General features: G+C 33.8%; 1 protein-coding gene across 1 annotated transcript in view; it reads left to right on the top strand.

Annotated features, from left to right (window-relative positions):
- Positions 1-15,865, top strand: part of LOC126975889 (nephrin-like) — a 291,725-nt gene that overhangs the window by 48,913 nt on the left and 226,947 nt on the right. The gene's annotated exons all lie outside the window — the stretch shown is intronic.

Below are 15,865 nucleotides of genomic sequence, written 5' to 3'. Positions count from 1 at the left end.
CACCACTTAAGTTTTTAACAGTGAGATAAAGGATCAGTAACGTTTGTCTTATTTCTAATAACTTTTAGATATTTTATAGATTATTTTAATTCTCAGGATGCTTCGCTCCATTCCTCTTTGAAATGACCAAATTTTTGATTTAATGGTTATTCCATTCAATTTCAAAACACTAATATTTCATAGCCAACACCATCAATTTTAACGATAACAGCATAGCACACGTTGAGCGGGATATGGTTTTAGATTGCGGGTAAAATCTCCACTGCAGTTAAGAAAATAACTGTGCTGAATATTCAGAAAGCTAAATGTAAACGGTCGGCCTGTTTTCATTACGATGATTGGCTTGACCCGGTTAAGTGCCTTATGAGGCTCGTGTGATTAAAAAATAATAGCGTGTTGTTAAAACGCAAGTTGCTTCAGCACCGCATTAAAATTAAAAGGTCCTTTATTACATAAAAAACTTGACCTATTTTAACTTCATACTAAAATCCATATTTACTCGGGAATGTCAGTACAATAGTTTAGTAGCAATAAGTTTTCTTTCTATGGTTATTCTGTGGTTATTTCTATCCATGTGGTTTGCTTCAATTTATCATATTTATTTAGATTTGTTATAGTTTCTATTAAATTTAAGATTTAATATATTAATTTTATTTAAGTAATTTTTGAAGTCGGTGTCATCCAAGATAGGTTTGTAACTACATATATGTACACAAAGTGAGATGTGCTAAGTTGTGAGGAGGCGAGAGGCGAGAGCGTGTCGCGGCGGAAGGACACCGATTCCAAAAATGACAATAATCGTAACTAGAATAAGATTAATAATTTAGATTGTATAAAAATACACAATAATTTTTTTACTTTTTAGTTCCAATATCAGCTCTTGACGCCTGAAACACAGGATTACCTAGTTCTGGCACAGTGTAATCTAGCTTTTAAGCCAGGCTTTTGTATTCTTATTTTATTTTGTAATTTAATAATCCTTTAATACTTTGAAAATTATTATTTTTTCATTCCTTTTTATTATATGCGATATAATGTAATGATGTTGAAATGTTCTGATACATAGATTTATCCTTTCATATCTTGTCCCTTTTGTATTTCGTGTTGCTTGTCTCATGTCACATTCATTCGCCGAAAGTGTTATTAGTTTACATCGGTTGAGGTCACCTCTAAACTTTCCGAAGACAGTCAAATTTGCTGTGAAGTATCTGAATTTTATTTATTGGATATTCTAGGATACTTACTATAAATTAGAATATTATGAATTAGTCTCAAAATGTATAAAATTATTATATAAAACTGAAGGAACGACGGAATGAGTATTGAATTAAATATTTTCACAATTTCATCGCATGTCCAGAGATTTTATGTTTTAAATTAAAGTAGTTATACAGGGTGTCCCGTAATCAGTGGACCAACGGGATACCCGTGATAGGGGTGGTCATCATCTCTCGAAAACACCAAATTTTACTGTTCTAGGGCCAGTAGTTCAAAAGATATGATTTTTTAAGCATTATTTTGAAAATTCTACCCTTATCAACACAAAAGTTGAAAAAAAATATTTTTTATTTTTATTTTGCCCTGTTTCTTAACTTAAGGTGGCTGAGGAAACATGTGTCTTCACAATTAAATCCATTTTTGTGAATAAATATTGCCAAATTAAAAATTAAAAACCAAAACATGCGCAAATATCAAATAACTAAATTTGCAACGTGATGTTTGAAGCAAGCTAGTGCAAAAAAAATGTATGACAGCCTTGCGGACCATTATTTAAAAAACATCTGCAGTTCATACTGATTCCAAAAAGGTATAATTAATCATTATTGTGAAACAATAAAAGACAATAATTATTTTAAATCAACATTAGATAGCAATTTCTTGGCGGAATTTACAATAAAACAAAAGTAAATAGTTAGAATTTTTTTATTTATTTCTTATAATAAATGTTCGAAATGTCTTCCTCTTACTCTAAGGCATAGCCGGCATCTTCTTATAAAATTTCTTTTTAAACTTTTTAACGCCCTTTCATTATTTTTGACTTTTTCACTCACCACATTCAGTTTTTGTCTTAGCTGTCTTTCGTTATCGTTAACGGTTTCATATACGGATTCTTTAAAATATCCCCATAAAAAATAATCCAATGGATTAAGATCAGGTGATCGAGCTGGCCATGGGATTGTACCTCCTCGTCCAATCCACCTACTTGGGTAAGACTCGTTTAAATATTCCCTCACTTGTCTGCAATAATGAGCGGGTGCGCCATCATGCTGTAACCACATCCTCTCACATACCTCCTGTGGTACATTTGCTAATAAATTACTTAAGTCATTTCTTAAAAATTGCAAGTACCGAGCACCATTAAGCCTCGGTGGGAGCTCAAATGGACCAATAAGTTTACCATCTAAGATTCCAGCCCACAAATTGACTCCAAACTGGTGCTGGAATCTATCTTCTCGTACAATACGTGGATTCACAACAGCCCATTCATGTAAATTATGAATGTTAAACACTCCAACTCTTTTAAAACACGATTCATCGCTCCATAATATTGAATTGAAAAATAGTGGATCTTGTCGGCATCGGCGAAGCATCTCTGCACAAAAATCTATCCTCCGTTGATAATCAGCAGGTAATAGTGCCTGCACTCGTTGAATATGATAAGGGTATAAACTGTTTCTTTTTAAAATGCGATGTACTGTTGTTTTTGCTATACCAGTACGTCTTGAAATACGACGAACACTCGTAGAAGGTTCTTCTGTCACTTCGGCCAGTATTTGAAGTTCATCGACTCTTCTAGGTCTTCCCACGTTGTTTGCAGCTCCGGGAATTCTGCCTTCTAAATACGCGTTATTTACACGGAGAAAAATTCGATGATCCGGATAGCGGTCGCGATTAGGATAGCGCTCACGATACGTACGGGCTGCTTGCCGAGCGTTTGCATTACACAGACCGTAAATAAAATACATCTCAGCATATTCACGAGGAGTATAGGTATTAGGCATTTTATAAAATCCGGGCAAACAGTATCCAAATCACAAAGACAAACAAGGTCCAATTCAAGCGTCAGTCACCAAAAAAAAGAGTCGTAATGGTAGCGAAGTAAAAAACACGTGTGCAGCTACGAGCTATGAGCAAGTCTCTGATGAAACTAAGAATAATTTGAAAAATTAGGGTGTGGGGATCATAGGCGTCGGCCAATAGGACCCCGTAAACGAAAAAGGTACCTGAGCGAGAAAGAGATAGCATATTGTGTTATCTCTCTCTCGATAACAAAATAATTCTCAGAATAGATAGCGCTTAAATGTTTCTCGCAATTGGAGTCTAAAATTGGTTATTAAGTTATTTTTTTTGTAAAATGTAATATTGTTATACCTTTTTGGAATCAGTATGAACTGCAGATGTTTTTTAAATAATGGTCCGCAAGGCTGTCATACATTTTTTTTGCACTAGCTTGCTTCAAACATCACGTTCCAAATTTAGTTATTTGATATTTGCGCATGTTTTGGTTTTTAATTTTCAATTTGGCAATATTTATTCACAAAAATGGATTTAATTGTGAAGACACATGTTTCCTCAGCCACCTTAAGTTAAGAAACAGGGCAAAATAAAAATAAAAAATATTTTTTTTCAACTTTTGTGTTGATAAGGGTAGAATTTTCAAAATAATGCTTAAAAAATCATATCTTTTGAACTACTGGCCCTAGAACAGAAAAATTTGGTGTTTTCGATAGATGATGACCACCCCTATCACGGGTATCCCGTTGGTCCACTGATTACGGGACACCCTGTATATTTTCCTTACAAAAAGCTCTATTTGATACTAAAAGCCCTCAAACAAACAGCTTTATCGAAAATGACCCGGAAAAAACAGACAGACAAACGAACTGATGAGAATTCAACGAGTATTATTTCTGGTATATGTACAATGTAACACTCATATTGTTCATTAAGAAAAAGATTATTTTTTATTAATTGAATGAGTGATCAAATACCCAAGTGGCTTAACTGATGAAAAGTAAAAACAACACCACAAGCAGTGCTTGTTTTTGAGCCATAGATCAAACTAGAAGACATTTCGTATACTTCAAGATTTAAAACCTATTTTGTAGTTTGAGAAATTCCCTAATATAAAATAACGAAGATTAAAAAGTGGTAAGTCTTCGCCTATTTTGTCCGTTTTTATTTACTTGTTTCAACAATTAAACAATAAAACAACTAATATAACACTATTCACCAAGGCTTCTTTCTCTCCTTGATTACTGAGTTTGTAATTTGTAAGCACCAGATGAAGTCGGAGGCTTCAACACACCCCATATAATGGAAACACAGTTTCCGTCAAGTAATACATAGTGCTTTATACTACAACTTCAAGGAAAATACAACCAAAATTATTGTATGTAATATTTGCAGAGCGAATAAATTGTAAATATCCATTTTACAAAATGAACGCAAATAACTACTTGAGAGACTATAGAAAAAACTGAGACATAGTTTTCATGTTAAATATAACTGTACAAAATCTCATCCCCTTAAAATATACAAAATGCAAATAATATAAAAGGCATAAAAGGTATTATTCTCTCAAAATTGATTCCTTTAGAATTCTTTTTTATGTCATTTCTAATATACTAGACACCAATACCGCTTTGGAAACAAATGGCGTTCTGAGAGAGAACAAGCGGCGCAAGAAACACTCCCTGCATTTTTTTTTGCGCTCTTTTTAATGAAATATACAATAGTGTTCTGTCATTGCTACTGCTATAAAATAATCATAATCTACTCCCAGGCTGTCCGATCACTTAGATATTATATAGATAATGCCTGATAGAGCCATTTTTATAGATAATGCCTGAAAAGTGGCTGGGCCTTTATTATAAAAGTATATATATTTATTTACCCTTAAAAGAACACGTAAAACGAATTTTTACATTATTTTGTGCCCGCTAGACCACGTTTATAATGGATTTTTATACCATATTTCCGCCCGCGCATTTTGTCCAGTTGTCACAATAATATTAATACACTTACCGAAAAGATGTTGATCCAATAATATCTCGTAAGTTGTTATTGTTAACTATCAAAGCATAGTCCAATCTTTCAAAGTATAATCCTCTTTGCAGAAATGTAAATATAGAAAAACCTCTGCTCAGTAATTAATTAGTTAATAATGTTAATGTACAGTATATTTTTGAATTATTTGCGCATTACTATGATTATTAAATGTTCACATTTTTTTTATGAAAATAAGGGATGAGACGAGCAGGACGTTCAGTTGATGGTATTTTATACGCCCAGCCCATAACAATGCAGTGCCGCTCAGGATTCTTGAAAAAAATCCCGAGTGGCAATACAATTGCGCTCGGCACCTTGAGACATAAGATGTTAAGACTCATTTGCCCAGTAATTTCACTAGCCACTGCGCTCTTCAGACCGAAACACAATAATGCTTACACATTACTGCTTCTCGGCAGAAATAGGCAACGTTGTGAGTACGTAATCTAGCCCGCATCCTGTGCAAAGGAGCCACTGGTAAAAGTTGTGTGTGTTGTGTTATAAAATAAAATAAAAACTACGTCTAAAAACCGACTTCAAAAACTGAAAAGTATGTATATGTATGTGCTACATTTTGATATATGACTTAAAACCTATCAGTAGGTATCACATATAAATAATAGTATTTTATTAATATTAAAGGTAAAGGTTTTGCATAAGAGGTGTATTAAATTAAATTTTTAGTTATTTGATACTTTTCAGTTTTTGAAGTCGGTTTTTTTAAACGTAGTTTTATTTTTATTTTTTACGTTTTAGTGTTAGTTAATAATAATATGTAATCAACCTGAATAAAAACTCCAAAAAAATCCGTACACAGAAAACAATTATGTCATCCAGGTAGACTATTTTCATATAAATGTTCATAAAGTGAAAACTACTCGGCCAAAATATATAAAAAAAATTATGGGACCAAATGGCATCTAATTCGCATCGAACAAAAGAATTACGTAAATCGGATCATAAATCTCAGGGTAATCGGTGTACATACATAAATAAAAATACCGATTGAATTGATAACCTCCTCCTTTTTGCAGTCGGTTAATTACAAGCGATCGAGGTGTTTACAGGATCGCTGAATGGAGAATGCAATAAATCAGAGCTTAGAGCAATATTCTATATAATGTGTGGCTGATTCTGTACCTGATATTATAACAAAGAATGTGAGTTGGCTTCACAATATATTGTCTCGCTCAATTTATATCCCAAAACCAATTTAGCTTTACCTTCTAGATGTGGAATTGCCACTTTCGCAGTAGTGGCAATCGCTCGAATTTCGGAGACCCAGTCTTCCCATAGGAGGCGAGGCTCTAAGAGAATTATTGTCGAAGAACTGTAATATGACAATGAATCGGTAACAATCTCCCATTGGTGATCAGTGTACTATTGAATTATAATATTCCTAAGTTTTTTTTTCATCTATTATGTAAGCAACGAGGCTTTCTGATTTTCCCGTATCATCTTTAAGTTTAAAGTAATATTAAAGTAATAGTTATTAACTGCCGTAATTCCTGTAGTAAGAATGTGTACAAACTCTACTATTAAAATATTTGTTACATGTCTTGAAACCGTTTGTATCCTCTTCGGTTATCGAGATAATACTCGTGAGTTCGATTTTTTTTATGACAGTAAGGGATGGGAAAGCAGGACGTTCAGCTGATGGTAATTGATATGTCCTGCTCATTACAATGCAGCGCCGCTCAGCATTCTTGTTATAGTTAACTAACAAGCATTTTTTGTAAATAAAAATATTTATTTTTTTGTCTTGTTGATGTTTCACATAGGTATCTATATTGCGCGTTTATCATGAAATCCGTTGCTTTAGAATAGTTCCTTATATATAAATGATTCGAGTTTTCTTTAGTGTTAATTCCACCAATATATGTCTTTAAATGTCTTAAGATGAGCTCATTTATATAATTATGGATATCCGCGAAGTAAGGCCTACTTCAATAAATAGTTCCTTATAGACAAATTATTATGTGGCTTTTTTTTACTCTACTAATTTTTGACATACTATGTACACCTCGTTGGCACGTAATCTTTTCATTTTGTAATTGTTGTTAAACTTCTGTTTGACATGTATATGTCAAGCAAGGAAGCAGCTAATAGTTTAATATTTTAATTTTAATTGGTAAGTCATTTTTGATGTCTCTTTTGGTTTGACTCACAATTTTTCCACGTTAATTGTACCCTCTGTCTCTAACTAATCGTTTTTCTGTCAATACTATTACTTTTTCCCAAGTATATGTATTTTTGTTTGTTCTCAACTGATATTATTCTATTATCTTTATTTTAATAAACTTATTTGTGGCCCTGCCCATTTTTGTCCTCGTTTGGTACCTAGATCTTGGTCTTATATGAAACTGTGTGTTAATTAGGTCATCCACAAATCAAAAGATGACTTAAGTAATTAATAGATGATTAAGGTGCATTTTGTTCAACAGTATATTTTTATTTAATGAAAATAAGGGACGTGACGAGCAGGACGATCAGCTGATGGTAATTGATACGCCCTACCCATTACAATGCAGTTCCACTCAGGATTCTTGTATATCCCAAACATTCTGAGCGGCAGTAGAATTGCGCTCGTCACCTTGAAATTAAGTTGTTAAGTCTCATTTGCCCAGTAATTTCTCTAGCTACGGCGCCCTTCAGACCGAAACACAGTAAACATGTGATACCCATAATATAGCCGGCATCCTGTGCAAAGGAGCCTCCCACTGGTAGGAATACTAGTTCTAGTGTTGCTACAAATGATTTTGGGGACGTGTACTCCTTCAGATCTGCCTATCTATCTATCTGCCAACAACTGCTACTCGATAACACTTTAATAACTCCGTGATCGTTTGGACCAACATTAAAATGTTGAAATATACTGCTTTTGCAGCTCGCTGTAAAAACATGTTATTATGACTCGATACGTAAACTCCATTACTAACTCTGTATATTTAACAAAGTTTGACTAAATAGGGCGAGTTACAACTGGAATCCACAAATATGTTTGTTAATTCAAGCGACTGTTGCATTAAAATTTACTTTTGTCATGTTAAAGGCTTTACTTCATTACTGCATCACGGCAGAAATAGGCACCATTGTGGTGCCCATCATCTAGCCGGCATCCTGTGCAAAGGAGCCTCCCACTGGAAACTGACCGAAACTTAATAATTATTCTTAAATGCGGAATAAGCAAATGCACAAGATTTCAATTTGAAATATTATTAAAGTAAAATTATCACAAAGATAAATTCTAAGCGTATTACTATTGCAATAACCCAGCTAACATGGTAAATGGATCTTGATATTGTGTTAATATTGTGTTGGCAGCAAAATGAAGTGACATTTCCCTAACGCTGCTATTTACTGCATTGGCAACACTACAACCAATCAACTTTTCTATCAAGAATGAAAATATAAAGATAAATTTTAGTTTCAGTAAAAACATAACACTCTATTTCATAATGAAAGAAACGAAAGCAAAGTTTTGTTTGTTGTAAATGTTATAAATCCAATAGTTATTTTGACAAATCATACAAATTACAAGGTGCAAATATATTATATGATATCTTATATCTTTAAACGAGCAATTCTTGTATATATATATATAATCTGAATCTCGGAAACGGCTCCAACGATTTTCATAAAATTAAGTATGCAGGGGATTTCGGGGGTGATAAATCGATCTAGCTAGATTTCAATTAAAAAAAAATGGTTTTATCCATGTTTGAATGAGAAACAGCTACAATAACATTAGTTAGTAGTTGTAGTAGTTGAGCTTTATTCCGACTGTACGACATAAGTGGGAGGCTCCTTTGCACAGGATGCCGGATAATTAAGATTATGGGTACCGCAACGATGCTTATATCTGCCCTGAAGCGGTAATGAGTAAACAATACTGTGTTTCAGTCTGACGAGCGCCGTAGCTAGTGAAATTATTGGGCAAATGAGACTTCACATCTTACGTCTCAAGGTGGCAAGCACTTTTGTGGTGCCGCTCAGAATTTATGTGTTTTTTAAGAATTCGGAGTGGCACTGCTTTGTAATGGGCAAGACATATCAATTGCCATCAGGTAAACGTCCTGCTCGACTCGTCCCTACTATTGTCATAAAAAAACACATCAAAGCATATCAATATCAAATTTTACCGCCGCCCACAATCTCTTGCAACACCAGAGGAATCAAAGGACCGTTCCCGGCCTTTAAGGAAGAAGTATGCGCATTTTTTTGAAGGTACCCATGTCGTATCGTAGCGAAAACACCGCACAAGGAAGGTCATTCCACAACTTTGTAGTACGTGGAAGGAAGCACCTTGAAAACCGCACTGTGGAGGACCGCCACACATCCAGATGGTGGGGATGATATCCTAATTTGTGGCGTGTCGTGCGAAGGTGAAATTCGGCGGCAGGATTCAGGTTAAACAGCTCTTCGGAACTCTCGCCGTGATAAATGTGGTAGAAGACACTCAATGAAGCGACATCTCTACGCAACGCCAAGTTCCAGCCGTTCACAGAGCACTGGGTCCCCAACAATTCGAGCTGCTCTACGTTGCACGCGGACAAATAGTTGCCGTAGTAAGGTATCAAGTTCAGAGACCGATCCTGAATGTACGTTGGAAACGTTGAAAAAATTATTTTACTTACAGATTGTAAAAACGAACATTTCTCGGTGTGTATACGCCACATTGCACTGTGACAAATTTCGGCTCCATTCGAACCGTATGTCGACTTTAAGAAAAAGCTCGGAGAAGTCGGTGAATTATGACACCTTATCCGGCGACTTATATTTCCAGACACGTATTGAATAACGTTAGAGCTTAAAAATCAAAATCGATTTTCTTGACCTGATTTGTGAGCTCCGTTCACCTGTGGAATTACAAGAAATCGCTCGGATTTGGTTTTAATGTAACAATTGCTTGTTGATCACAATCAATCATGAAACGGAAATATTATATACTAGCTGTCCCGGCAAACGTTGTTTTGCCATATAAATTATTTTTAGAGTTAGACCGTTTCTTGGACACAGCAACATTACTTTATTTTTCTAAAATAAAAAAATATGTTATTTTGGTGTATGTACCGTATAAATGTTCATATATATGTAATAAAAAACGGTTATTTAAGTATTACAAACAGACACTTCAATTTTATTTATATGTATAGATATATAAATATGAAAATCTAAGTGATCGGACAGCCTGGGAATAGATTATGATTATCTTATAGCAATAGCAATAACAGTACATTAATGTATATTTTATTGAAATAACGCAAAAAAATAATTCTGAGAGAGTTTCTTGCTCCGCTTCTTCTCTCTCAGAGCGCCATTTGTTTCCGAAGCGGTAGTAATATCTGGTATATTAGAAATGACATCAAAAGGAATTCTAATGGAATCAATTTTTGTGAAAATAAATGCCTTTTATGCCTTTTAAAATGCCACGCCTACATTGATGTATCAATTTAAAATAAAGGTGCTTCGACAATAATTGCTTTATATAACATATAATTGCATTTATTTATTATTTTAGTTTTTTTAAGTTACTCACGTATTAAAAAATTGATATTAAAAGGAAAAAAAAGAGGTTTCTTAAATAAATTGTTACCTTATATTGTAAAATTAACATTATTAATTTACGCACCACCCATGTATTCCGCTGCTGTACTTATTAAGATATTTTCATTTAATTTATTTATTTGGGGAAAAAATAATGAATTATCTAAAATCTAGGTACATATATATATGGTTATGATATATTATGCTAAAACAATTGTTACTTAGGAATTACTCAATAAGATTTATAGTTTCTAATTTAAATTTATCTAAAGTCACAATGAAAGTTTAATTAACTAACGATAACTTAAAAAGAACATTAAAATAAAGAAGACTAATGTTACAGAATGTATAATCTTCATTATAGACTAGATAATTATTATTCATCGTACAGTTAATTTATTAAAGTGTAGTTAACGTATTATTAACTATTATATAACGTTATATTATCTGCTGTGACGTAAGTTATGTATTGTTGATATGTTTACTCGTTAGAATCCTATTGGATAAGTCTTGAAACCAAATATAAACCAGTGGAGCAGTACCCCAGGAGATTTATTAGTATATCAAAGCAATTTTCGCTCGTCAACGTTGCGGCTGCCACCTCCACATATGAACGTGTAGTGTGTCTAGTAAATGTGTAGAACAAGAGAACAATCTAGAGCTTATGACGACAGAATACATATAAAGTGTTACTAGATAGATACATTTACATGCATGTCGTGCGTTATAAAATATCGTATAGATTCCTATCTTTTGTTTCACACTCAAACAAGTGAATAATTATTAGAAGTAACCATTTTTTTTAAGATTTTGTGTAGGAGAGAAATTTTGCACTGCAATTACAAAACCGGCAATTACAATTGTCCGGTTGATCAAAATTTTGGAAATATTATTATAAATTGAACAAAATAAAAAAAAGGTTTCGTGTTTTAGAACACACAACAATAGCAACTTTTCGTTATTTCATTTGGATTATTTAACGTTTTCTCGCATGTTGATTTTAAAAATGTGACGGTTAGTAACTCAAAATTTGAGCCTCCCTTGGTCAACTCGAGATGATTTTACTTGATGGAGCGCTACATGGCCTACGGCAGCTACTAAGCTTTATGTTCCACAGTTTAAATCTACCCTATCCTATAAGCTATTAAAGAGAATAAAATATAAAAATAAAAAATGTTATTTAATACAGCATACTAACTCATTTTAACATATTTTGATCTATATCACGACATTTGAACCCACGCGAGGATTTAATAAAACTTTTGTTATTTCTTAAATACATTTTGTGATTTTCTTGACATGTCCATCGTAGCGTTTATTTAAGAGTAATGGTTTATTCGATTGTCTGAATTTTATTTTTTTCTGCTATCCGTAAAATGCTACTTTTTAGTACTTTTTTTTTAGTGTAAACATGCGAATTGAGTCTTCTGGGGGGCAAATTGGACAAGGTTCAATTTATCCCATTCCCAACATCCCAAGGTTCTCTTGAGAAGGCCGTGGCTTCTCAAGAGAACCTTTGTAGGCTTACTGACTTTTATTTCTGTTCCTATCATTTTAATATATTTTTATATAACTATATATTTTAATGTATATTTAAAGAATTTCGGCACATAGTAAATTTATTTGGAAACTAGGGTTAGTCTATAGCCGAACTTTCTTTAAGACGACAGAGCTGTTTTTTTTTATGAAAATAAGGGACGAGACGAGCAGGACGTAGAGTGATGGTAATTGATACGCCCTGCTCATTACAATGCAGTACCGCTCAGAATTATTGAAAAATCCAAAAAGTCTGAGCGGTACTACAATTGCACTCGTCACCTTGAGACATAAGATGTTAAGTCTCATTTGCTCAGTAATTTCACTAGCTGCGGCGCAACACGGAACACAGTAATGCTTACACATTAATGCTTCACGCCAGAATAAAGCGCCGTTGTAGTACCCAGAATATAGCCGACATTAGGTGCAAAGGAGCCCCCGGTAAATGTATGGTATCAAGACACTCAAGACTATTCGTAGACGATATATTTTGCTTCACTAGTGAGCCACAGCATTGCTTAAGCAATAATTATGGTATTTGAAATGGTTTAGTTTTTTAACTTTAACAGAATAATGCTTACATATAACTGCTTGATGGCACCGTTGTGGTACCCATAATCTAGTCGGCATCCTATACAATGGAGCCTCCCACTGTTTGTGCTTATTGATAAAAAATGAAGAACGATATGTGAAGGTTACATGAATAGTTTATTTGCTATAATTTTTCGAAGTCTGTATCCCAGAAATATTTGAACTTTATAATAATAGGAACAGCCACATGGCAAAATCAACTCAATTTATGTTTGTTTTCGGGAAAGTCAGACGTTACTCCCTAATTGACTAACATATTAACAGGCTCTCGGACGTGGCTAAAACTATTCAATACCGCTGGCGGTGAATAATCACATAGAGGTGACTCTCGTATCAAATATTTAGATCGTTCTAAAAGTTAATTGATCGTTAATTCATAATTGGTTTGATTCTACCTGAATCTGATTTTAAAACATATTATTATTATTATATATGACTAATTGTAATCACTTTCAGTAGAATATTAGCCTGTTAATAATAATGAGTACTATAAACTCTATTTTTTCTTTATGGAATATGATGACAAACAAGCGTACGAGTCACCTGGTGTTAAGTGATCACCGCCGCACACATTCTCTTGCAACACCAGAGGAATCACAAGAGCGTTGCGGGCCTTTGAAGTAGGTGTACTCGCTTTTTAAAGCGCTGTATTTAAAATAAATAGATATAGATGGAAACAAATAATCATTTTTATATCCAGAGTCACTAGCGGCCGTTTCCAATATTCAGTCTATTTCTTACTTGAGATAAAAATCGTAACTACCGTTGACGTTTCTGTCCCAATAAACTTATCGCCGATAATTCACCTTATCCGTGCACGCTGTCTGTCAATGAGACGACGTATAGCTTACCAGCGATATAAAGTTTGTATGGAAATTGCAGTTCACGCGACCCAATATAAGGCGATAGGAATGACTTATCGGGTATATTGGGACAGCTTCAGATTATTGACAGCTAATTACTGACAGTCGAAGTTATTTATTTCTATCTGTAGATAGTGTATTGGGAACGACCGTAAGTCACTAGGACTAAGAAAATTTATTAACTTAAAAATATATTTTTTTTTTTAATATAGTTTTACGTTGTATCGAAAATACATTGAGTACTGCATGACCAACCTTAGAAAAAAAAAATTTGGTATCTTAATTTTATTTATTACCAATTAATATTAATTTATTACTGTGTCTTAGAGTCTTCTTTTGAGATTGAATGATTAATGAGGAGATTCGTAGGAGAACCAAAGTTACCGACATAACACAGATAGTTGCGGATCTGAAGTAGCAATGGGCAGGCACTTCGATGCACAGATGGCCGTTGTGGCAGTTAAGTCTTCGAATGGTGGTGCCGGAAGACGTAGTGTTAGTAGGCAAGATGGAGCGACGATCTGGTCAAGATCGCCGGAATAGGTTGGATGAGGGCAGCACAGCACTAGAATTATTAATTAAAATTAATTTGAAGTTACGACAAATATTTTTGGTTAAAGTTAAAGTTAAGAAATTCTGTAGACTTAATTATTTATTTAGAAGTTATATAATATTACGTTAATGAACTTTATTGGGCTAAACTGCTGAGAATCCATTAAGGCAAGCATTGTATTGCATCATAATTGCATGCGATGTAATTGTGCTTACTGACATAGTATAATATATTATATATTATAGAGTGGCAATAGCATGTTGCTATAATTTTGGACAGTTGTATAATGAGGGCCAAAAAACTCGAGGGGCGTTTTTTACGACTATAAGTTTAAATGAAACAAAAATTTAACAAACGGATATCAAAAGTTCTCGAGTTGCCGCTTAAATGGGCGGGAAATGTATTGTATACTTATATCTGGTTTCATTTTTGCTTCAAGGAATGGCAAAGGTACACTCATACATCCAACGCGGGAAAATTAAAAATTACAAAATATACCTAACAAGCAGTATCTTGGTAAATTAAATTAAAATATTTAATCATATTATTAATGATTATAATATTTAGTTTGTAGTTGTATTATATTTTTATGAATAATACTACATACTACCATACCTAACCTAGATTTAGTTGTCTGTGGCACCAAAACAGCTGTATTTTTTTGCCAACATTATAGTACGGTAAACAAAGCTTTCTTAGGCCATAGAGTATAGACATATTCAAAGACTCAATAAGGTATGTACTTATAATAGTGATCGTGGCTGTGTAAATGACAGATAATAGTACAGCAGTAGAATTCACCTATTAATTAATTGATATAACCACTTATATTTAACTGTTATTTTATGGTTTTATTAGAACTTAACTGAGTCAAAAAAGGGATTGTGTGGTTTTATGAAACCACGATAAAAGTGAAACTTTTTTTCACATTGTAGACATCTTACTAAATTTTTTTTGAATATTATTCATTCATTAAGGGTATAAAATTCGCTGTATCAATATTAATTTTATAGTTGGAAAAGCGGATTGATAATGAGAAATAATAAAAACAATCAAAAAAGCGTGGAACACTAGCACAAATGAGTAATAGTATATACACTACACGGTTAGCTGCTGCGAATTATAGGCGCCGCCCGACCGTCACGCGACATGCAACACACAGACGAAAAAGTTTGAGACGATGTAATAAAAGTTTTACTTTAATAACATTTTTAAGATCTTCTTACAGTGAAAGTCAGTTCTCTGAATGCGAGTTCTCTGCATTCAGAGAACTGACTTTCACTGCAAATACTAAACCTAGGCTCATTTATACGGCTAGATAGACAATGTGAGCAATGAAAACGACGAAAAAAAACTTTTGAACTAACCACTTTTTTTCAGCAATTCACGCACACTAACACAAAGAGTTATACAAATCGTAAGTCGTAGCTTATCACGCACACTAAACTTATATTCCTGGCCTGTTTTTATCGGTTGTCTAACAGTAAGAGACTCTTTCAAGACATATAAGTTACCCGTGGGAGGCTCCTTTGCACAGGATGTCGGCTAGATTATAGGTACCACAACGGCGCCTATTTCTGCCGTGAAGCAGTAATGTGTAAGCATTCCTGTGTTTCGGTCTGAAGGGCGCCGTAGCTAGTGAAATTACTGGGCAAATGAGACTTAACATCTTATGTCTCAAGGTGACGAGCGCAGTTGTAGTGCCACTCGGAATTTTCGCAGA

This window comes from Leptidea sinapis, chromosome 38 (assembly GCF_905404315.1).
Source record: "Leptidea sinapis chromosome 38, ilLepSina1.1, whole genome shotgun sequence".
In the NCBI taxonomy this organism is placed as follows: Eukaryota; Metazoa; Arthropoda; class Insecta; order Lepidoptera; family Pieridae; genus Leptidea; species Leptidea sinapis.
Note: the sequence above shows the minus strand (reverse complement) of the source record. Positions and strands in the feature narration are given on the sequence as shown.